The sequence below is a fragment of the Heterodontus francisci genome, unplaced genomic scaffold (assembly GCF_036365525.1).
Source record: "Heterodontus francisci isolate sHetFra1 unplaced genomic scaffold, sHetFra1.hap1 HAP1_SCAFFOLD_43, whole genome shotgun sequence".
Lineage (NCBI taxonomy): Eukaryota > Metazoa > Chordata > Chondrichthyes > Heterodontiformes > Heterodontidae > Heterodontus > Heterodontus francisci.
This window is the reverse complement of record NW_027141852.1, coordinates 7,584,503-7,592,886: the sequence shown is the minus strand read 5'-3', so window position 1 is coordinate 7,592,886 and position 8,384 is coordinate 7,584,503. Positions and strand designations below refer to the sequence as shown.

Below are 8,384 nucleotides of genomic sequence, written 5' to 3'. Positions count from 1 at the left end.
GGTGAGCTGCCTTCTTGAACCACTGCAGTCGATGTGGTGCTGTTAGGAAGGGAGTTCCAGGATTTTGACCCAGCCACAGTGAAGGAACGGTGATATAGTTCCAATTCCAGGATGGTGTGTGGCTCACAGGGGAAATTGCAGGTGGTGGTGTTCCCATGCATCTGCTGCCCTTGTCCTTCTAGGTGATAGAAGTCACGGGTTTGGAAGGTGCTGTCTAAGGAGGCTTGCTGCGTTGCTGCAGTGCATCTTGTGGATGGTGCACGCTGTGTGTTGGTGATAGAGAGAGTGAATATAGTGAATGAGGCGCCAATCAAGTGGGCTGCTTTGTCCTCGATGACGTTGAGCTTCTTAAGTGTTGTTGGAGCTGCACCTATCCAGGCAATGGAGAGTATTGCATCACACTCCTGACTTGTGCCTTGTAGATAGGGGACAGGCTTTGGGGAGTCAGGAGGTGAGTTACTTGCCGCAGGATTCCTAGTGTCTGACCTGCTCTTGTAGCCATGATATTTATATGGCTACTGCAATTCAGTTTCTGGTCAATGGTAACCCCCAGGATGTTGATCGTGGGGGATTCAGCAATCGTAATGCTGTTGAATGTCAAGGGGAGAGGGTTAGATTCTCTCTTGTTTCAGAAGGTCATTGCCTGGGACTTGCGTGACTCGAATGTGAAATATCCTTCTTGTCGGGTATTGTATTGTACTGCACAGTGACGACACTTGGAAAGTACTTCATTGGCTGTAAAAGGCTTTACAAAGTCCTGTGGTCGTGAAATGCATGTGTTGCTTTTTCCATTGTTATCAATGTCATTTTGATCAAAAGATAGGTTTCGTGAGCACAAAGTTTAAATCAATGTTGATTCAAATAATGTAAAAGCATCTATATTCTTGCACGATACTTAATAATCACCATCTTCCTTTCCTTACAGAGTACAATGTTTTTGACCCTGAAATTGATTCCACAATCTCAGTCCCTCAGACAATTTCAGCCCAGTTCTGATGAAAGATCACAGATCTGAAACGTTAACTGTGTTTCTCTCTCCACAGATGCTGTCAGACCTGCTGAGTATTTCCAGCATTTTCAAGAGTCTCGATTTAATGAATAGGAAACTTGTTTCAGATCAGATTGGGAGACAGTGTGAAACCACTCCATCGTACTCAGGTCTGCGATTCTGAGGACAGTTGGCTGTTAGTGGAAGACATCATTAATTAAATGTACCTAGCAACAGCTCAGACCAATTATTATTTTACAAGGTGGTGTGATGGCCATCCAGGGGTTAAAAGTAGGGATTTTGTAAGGTTTCAGATTGCAGGAACACGAGAAGACCTCAGGGGTAAAGGCTCAGATCATCGACCAAGTTCTCCACCTGATGAGGGATCTAGACTGGACAAAGAGGACCGTGGCACTCTGAGACCAAGCTCGACCAGTCCACACACCTGCTAGAGCTGTAAAGTTATATTCCCCAAGTTTGTTCAAGATAATTTTACTTCCAATTATTAAGTACTATTTTACTCTCAATAAAAGTTCTGGACTTATTAATCAAGTATCCTGTTGCTTTAATTGGTTAAAGTCATGCCCAAAGAGATTGTCCACAATAGACTTTCCAGAACTGAAAGAAAAGTCTGCAAGGATTGCTAATTTTACAGCCCTGTTTAAAAAGAGAGATAAACCCAGGAACTACAGACCAGATCGTCTAATGTCAGTGGTGGGGAAACTTTTAGAGACAATTATCCAGGAGAAAATTAACTGGCACTTGATCGAACATGGGCTAATAAATGACAGCCAGTGCAGATTGGTTTACAGAAGATTGTGTATGAATTAATTAATGAATTAATTTCTTTGATGAAGTTTCACAGAGAGTTGACCAGGGTGGTGAGGTTGATGGTGTGTGTCTGCACTTCAAAATTGTGTTTGAAAAAGTACCATAAAATAGACTTGTTAACAAAATTGGAGCAGATGGGATTAAAGAGGCAGTGGCAGCGGGGATACAAAATTGGCTGAGAGACGGAAAGCATTAAGTAGGGTGAATGCTTGTTTTTCAGAATGGAGGGACTAATACAGTAATGTCACTGTTGTTGCAGTGTGTGCAGTGTCTGACCCTGAGCTGTCCAAGGGAGGGGGCTGTTTGTGATTTTCCTGTGGGGTGTATTATCATCAGGGTATCTCTCTGGGATGTCCCAGGGATGGGGCAGTGTGTGATATCCTTGTGCATGTCATGCAGGCTCACTGGCGTGTGGTTCCATCCTGATGCCAAAGAACAGAGCCCCATCTATGGGCAAAAAGTCTCACTTCCCTGTGGGTGTCTTGAGAGAGAAGAAGGCTTCGGGAGTAAACCTGGACAGTAAATCCGGAGTGGAGTCCCGTAGGCGGTTACCTGTTACTTATCAGGTAGTTTTCCAGCAACTCCTACAGCAGAGCTGGTACCAAACAGTACTGTTTTTTTCCTTTCCTTTGGACAATACTAGCAATGCTGAGAGGGGGTCCTGATGCTCAGTGTCTCCATACTATTTGCCCAGGCCTGTGCCCTGGAGAGGACACTCCAGCTTCGTGGTTAAACATTAGCAAAACATGAGAAGAAACAGTTACCGATTATAAGCTCTCACTCAATTGGTGTAGAGTATGAGCACCAGGGGTTACTTTTGACAGTGGGAGAGATCATCGCGTCTCATTGGAGAACTACCACCTCCTCCAAGATGTGCAGCCCCCAGTCAGTTAGGTGCTGTCCTGCCACGACCTACTTGCTTCAATGGGTGCTTGCAGCTTGGAGAGATATCTCTCAACTGGCGGATTGATAATCTATGCACCAGGCAAGACAAACTCAACAAAGAAGACACCAGTGCTTCGCATCACAAGCTGGAATATAAGGACCATGTGTCCTGGCCTGAATGACAACCTTCTGCAGGTTGATGACACACACAAGACAGCTGTGATTGACAAGGAACTCACAAGGCTCAATGTGGACATTGCTGTGCTGCAAGAAACAAGACTCATTCAAAGTGGATCCCTCAAAGAGAAACACTACACCTTCTTCAGGCAGGGGAAAGCCCAAGAGGCAACTCGTGAGCATGGAGTGGGTTTCACAGTAAAAAACACTCTGCTTGCAATGAGTGAACCACCCACAGTGGGCTCAGAGAGACTTCTTACCCTTCACTTGTCAACAAGCGCGGGCCCAGTTAATCTCATGTGCATCGATGTCCCGACACTCACCTACACCCCAGATGTCAAGGATCAATTCTGTGCGACACTTGACGCTGCCATCAGTAGAATTCCCAGCACCGAGGGACTGTATCTTCTCGGGGATTTCAACGCAAGCTTGGGTACTGACTACAGCTTGGCCAATGAGCATAGGGCACCAGGGGATTAGCAAGATGAACAAAAATGGACAGAGGTTTCTGGAGCTATGCTGTCACCATGGACTCTGTGTGACGAACAGCTATTTCCAGGTCAAGCTGTGCTACAAGGTGTCCTGGAGACGTCCGAGATCACGCCACTGGCACCAGCTAGACCTTATCATCACCAGACGTACCACCCTCAGCAGTATCCTCATCACACGCAGCTATCACAGCGCTGACTGTGACACTGACTACTCCCTGGTGTGTAACAAGGTCAGGCTTCAGCCAAGGAAGCTTCATCCATCCAAGAAGAAAGGTCGTTCTCGGATCAACACTAGCCGAACCACTGACCCAGAAAGGACCCAGGAGTTCCTCAACATCCTCGATCAGGCACTTTCAGTCAGCACCCAAGGCCTCAGTGCAGTGTCAAAGTGCAATCATCTGCACGCCACCATCTATAACTCTGCACTCACTGTGTATGGGAAAAGAGATGGGAGGAATGCTGACTGGTTTGAGGCTTATTGGACTGAAATGGAGTCAGTTACTGCAACTAAGAAGAGAGCCCTCATGAACTACAAACAAGTCCCCAGCAAACAAACTCTAGATGCTCTCAGAGCTGCCAGAAACAAGTCTCTGCAGACTGCTCGGCACTGCACCAATCAATACTGGTTAAAACTCTGCAACAGCAAACAATCTGCCGCTGAATCTGGGGGATGCTAGAGGGACATATGAAGGAATTCAACACACCAAGGTTCCTTAGACAGCACCTTCCATACCCGCAACCTCTACCAACTATAAGGACAAGGCAGCAAATTCATGGGAACACCACCACCAGCAAGTTCCCCTCCAAGCCACACACTATCGTGACTTGGAACTATATCGCCTTTCCTTCACTGTTGCTGGGTCAAAATCCTGGAACTCCCTTCCTAACAGCACTGTGGGTGTACCTACTTCACACAGACTGCAGCGGTTCAAGAAGGCAGCTCACCATCACATTCTCAAGGGAAATGAGGGATGGGCAATAAATGCTGGCTTAGCCAGTGATGACCACATCACATGAATGAATAAAAAAAAAATTATGAAAGCAACGGGCCCAGCAGTAACTAAATCAGCACCTTTGAAGACAAAGACAGGGACGATCATCACTGAACCTAACAAGCAGATGGAAAGGTGAGTGGAGCATTACCTTGAACTCTACATAACGGAGAACATTGTCATTGAAGTAGCTCTTAGCACCATTCCAGACTTCCCTGTCATGGAGGAGTTGGACAGTGACCCCACCATAGTAGAGCTCAACAAGGCCATTGACCGACTTGCCAGTGGTAAAGCCCTGGGAAATGATGGTACTCCACCTGGAATCATCAAAAGTGGAAAAGCAGCTCTGCTGCAGCATCTCCATGAACTTCTGTGTCTCTGTTGGAAGGGGAGATCTGCGCCTCTAAACATGCGTGATGCAAACATTGTCACCTTGTACAACAATAAGGGGGAATCGCAGTGACTGCAGCAATTACCGAGGCATCTGCTTGCTAAGTATTGTGGGGAAGGTCTTTGCTCGCATTGCTCTGACCAGATTGCAGACCCTGACATCACACATCTATCCTGAGTCTCAGTGCAGCTTCAGAGCTGGTAGATCGACAGTCGACATGATTTTCTCACTTCGGCAGTTACAGGAGAAGTACTGTGAACAGTACAGACCACTCTACATTGTCTTTATAGACATCACCAAGGCCTTCGATCTTGTTAGCAGAGACAGACTCTTCAAACTGCTGTGGAATCTAGGCTGCCCTCCTGAACTCTTGGGCGTCATCTCTTCTTTCCACGAGAACATGCACAGTTCCGTCAGTTACAATGGAGCAACATCAGACACTTTCACGATCAGCAGTGGGGTAAAACAGGGCTGTGTCTTGGTGTAAACTCTCTTCAGAACGTAGGAGGAGGCAGTTTCACCTGTCGAGCCTGATCTGTCATTCAATTACATCCTTGCTGATCATCTACCTCAACACAACTTTCCCGCGCTCTCCCCATATCCCTTGATGTCATGAGTATCAAGATTTCTATCAATTTCTGTCCTGAACATGCTCAATGATTGAACTTTCACAAACCCCTGAGGTAGAGAATTCCAAAGATTCACCACCCTCTGAGTGAAGAAATTCCACCCTATCTCAGTTTTAAATGGCCTTTTAAATGAAACTTTAAGGAATACAAGCCCAGTTTCCTCATAAGACAATCCCACCATCCCAGGGATTAGTCTGGTGACCCTCCGTTGCACTCCCTCTGTGGCAAGTATATCCTTCCTTAGATAAGGAAACCAAAACTGTACACAATACTCCAGCACAATCTCACCAAGGCTCTATACAATTGCAGCAAGACATCTTTATTCCTGTACTCATGAACCCTCGTGTTAAGGCCAACATACCATTTGCCTTCCTAATTGATTGCTGCACCTGCATGCGAGCTTTTAGTGTCTCATGAACAAGGACACCAAGGTCCCTTTGGACATCAACACTTCCCAACCTCTCACCATTTAAGAAATATTCTGTCTTTCTGTTTATTCTACCAAAGTGGATAACTTCACACTTCTTCATATTATATTCCATCTGTCATTTCATTCACTTATCCTGTCCAAGTCCCCTGGAAGCCTCCTTGTAACCTCCTCACAGCTCACATCCTTTACAATTGGCATATTCTTCTCCATGCTGCTATTTTAAACTTTCAGTGACTCAGATGGGGGTGTCCACCTGCATACCAGAGCTGATGACAAACTGTTCATCTTGGCAAGACTGCGCACCAAGACCAAAATGAGTCAGTTCTTGGTCTGTGAGTTGCTCTTTGCTGATGACGCTGTGCTGACATCCCATAATGAAGTTCATTAACAGCAGCTTGTATATCGGTTCTCCCTGGCCTGCAAGGAGTTTGGACTGACGATCAGCAGCAGGAAGATCAAAGTTATGGGCCAGGACTAGAGACTCCACCTTCCATCAACATCGACAGGCTCACTTTGGAGGTTGTCAACAGCTTCACATACCTTGGATCAACAATCACCAGCAATCTGTCCCTTGATACTGAAATCAGCACCAGGATTGTCAATGCTGCAGCTGTCATGTCAAAGTTGAGAAGACGAGCCTGAACCGACAGCAAACTGATCGATAATACAAAACTCCACGTGTAACAGGCTTGTGTTCTCAGCACCCTCCTTTATAGCAGAGAAGCATCAACAACTTATGCAAGCCAAGAAAAGCAGCTGAACAGCTTCCACCTCCACTGTCTCAGATGGATATTGGGCATCTCCTGTCAGGACAGAGTGCCGAATGCAGAAGTACACCAGCGTACAGGGACCCGCAGCATGTTTGCCCTCTTGAGTCAGCGGTGACTCTGTTGATAGAGTCATGTGTGCTGAATGGATGACGGTCGCTTTGCCAAAGACACGCTCTATGGTGAGCTTGCTATCAGCACGAGACCAACAGGTCACCCACATCTGTGAGACAAGGACATCTGCAAAGCGAGATCTCAAGCTGACTGGGATTGGAGTCAATGCATGGGAAGTCCTTCCTGCTGACTGGAATTCCTGGAGAAAGGCATTCAGGAAGACCATGGGAAAAGCAGAGGACAAAAGAAATGACCAGATGGTGGGAAAGAGAGCTCAGAGGAAGGAAAAATTATCAGTCGACCTCGGGCCAATGATATTCATCTTTACCAGCTGCGGAAGGGATCGTCACTCACGAGTCATCCTCTACAGCCACAACAAACGATGTTTCACACAGAAGTGACGTACACCCCGGGTGGAGCCCATCGTCTTCCGAGACAGACGGTTGCCTATTACAATTACAACTACAGCAACAACTACAAGAGCGAGTCAAAGGCTGGGAACACTGCCGTGACGAACTCAGCTCTTGACTCGCCAAAGCCTGCCCACTATCTACAAGGCCTGATTTCAATTGCACGCACATTCGTGCTCTGGCTCTGCAGCTTAGTTGGTTAAAGCACCTGTCTAGTAAACAGGAGATCCTGAGTTCAACTCCCAGCAGAGCCTTATTTCACAGTTGCAACATGCTTGAAAAGTTTCATTATCAACACTGACATCTGTGTCTTGTGAACTTTAATTCAAAATACTTGATGAATTTCAATCACATAAAAAAACAGCCTTTGTGAAGGATATGAGTTTGGAATGGCTGTTTCTCCTTGCACAGAATTTCAGTGCTGATGCATCAAAGGTAACTTCTTTGACATCATTTTGTTCACAGTTCAATTCAACCTGGAAAACAGCTTGATATTAATCTCACTGAAGGAGAGTGTTTGTGTCATTATGTGTTGCTTTTAACCGAGACTGGGACATGAGGCAAGTGGGAGGGTTTATCTGAGGTTTGGAATATTTGTCAGTCAGGAACAAGAAAAATCAAAGGAACCAAATAAGAAAACCTAAGTCTCATGTGGTTACCGAGAAACGGTGAGAAGATATTAAACTTTGTTGTATTTAATACAACTGTGTGAACTTTGATCTTTGCGGCCTTTTATAAACAGTATTTGAAGGGTCTCAGTAAAAATGTTCAGTGTTGATGAGAGTGGGGTCTGGGTGAGCAGCTGCTTCATGTGACAGGGTCAGGACTGGATGCAGGAAGTTCTCTGACAGTCTCTCTCTGATGGGTTGAGTTGATTTTCAACTGGCAGCTGTTGCTGTTTTGATAATTCAAGTTCCCTCCACCGATTTTTTTGGACAGACAGTGCAGTATGAGGATGTTAAGGGTTAATGCTGAAAACAGTGGGATTAACCCCTCCCACAATCAGAGTGATGATGTAACAGTCACATGAGATGAGGTTTGGGAGGAGAGAGCAGCACCAAGGATGCTAGTTTCGGAGGCTTGATGAATGTGTATATAGTATTGTGTAAATTAGAAAAGAGCTCTTAGTTCTTTCAGCAGGAAATGTGTCCAGAAAATATCACGAAACTCACAATTTCATTATTCAGGAGTTGGAACACAGGGATATTAACTCCAAGTGACAGTAGTGGTTTCATTTAACAAAAGAAAAGGAGAGAATAATATTGCTCATTGATTGAAA

The 8,384-nt window shown here is 45.6% G+C and overlaps 1 non-coding gene across 1 annotated transcript; it reads left to right on the top strand.

Moving 5' to 3' along the window:
* The first annotated feature begins 7,285 nt into the window (after positions 1–7,285).
* trnat-agu (transfer RNA threonine (anticodon AGU)) lies at positions 7,286–7,359 on the top strand. The gene has a single exon. It is a non-coding gene; the product is annotated as a tRNA-Thr (tRNA).
* Positions 7,360–8,384: the final 1,025 nt, after the last annotated feature.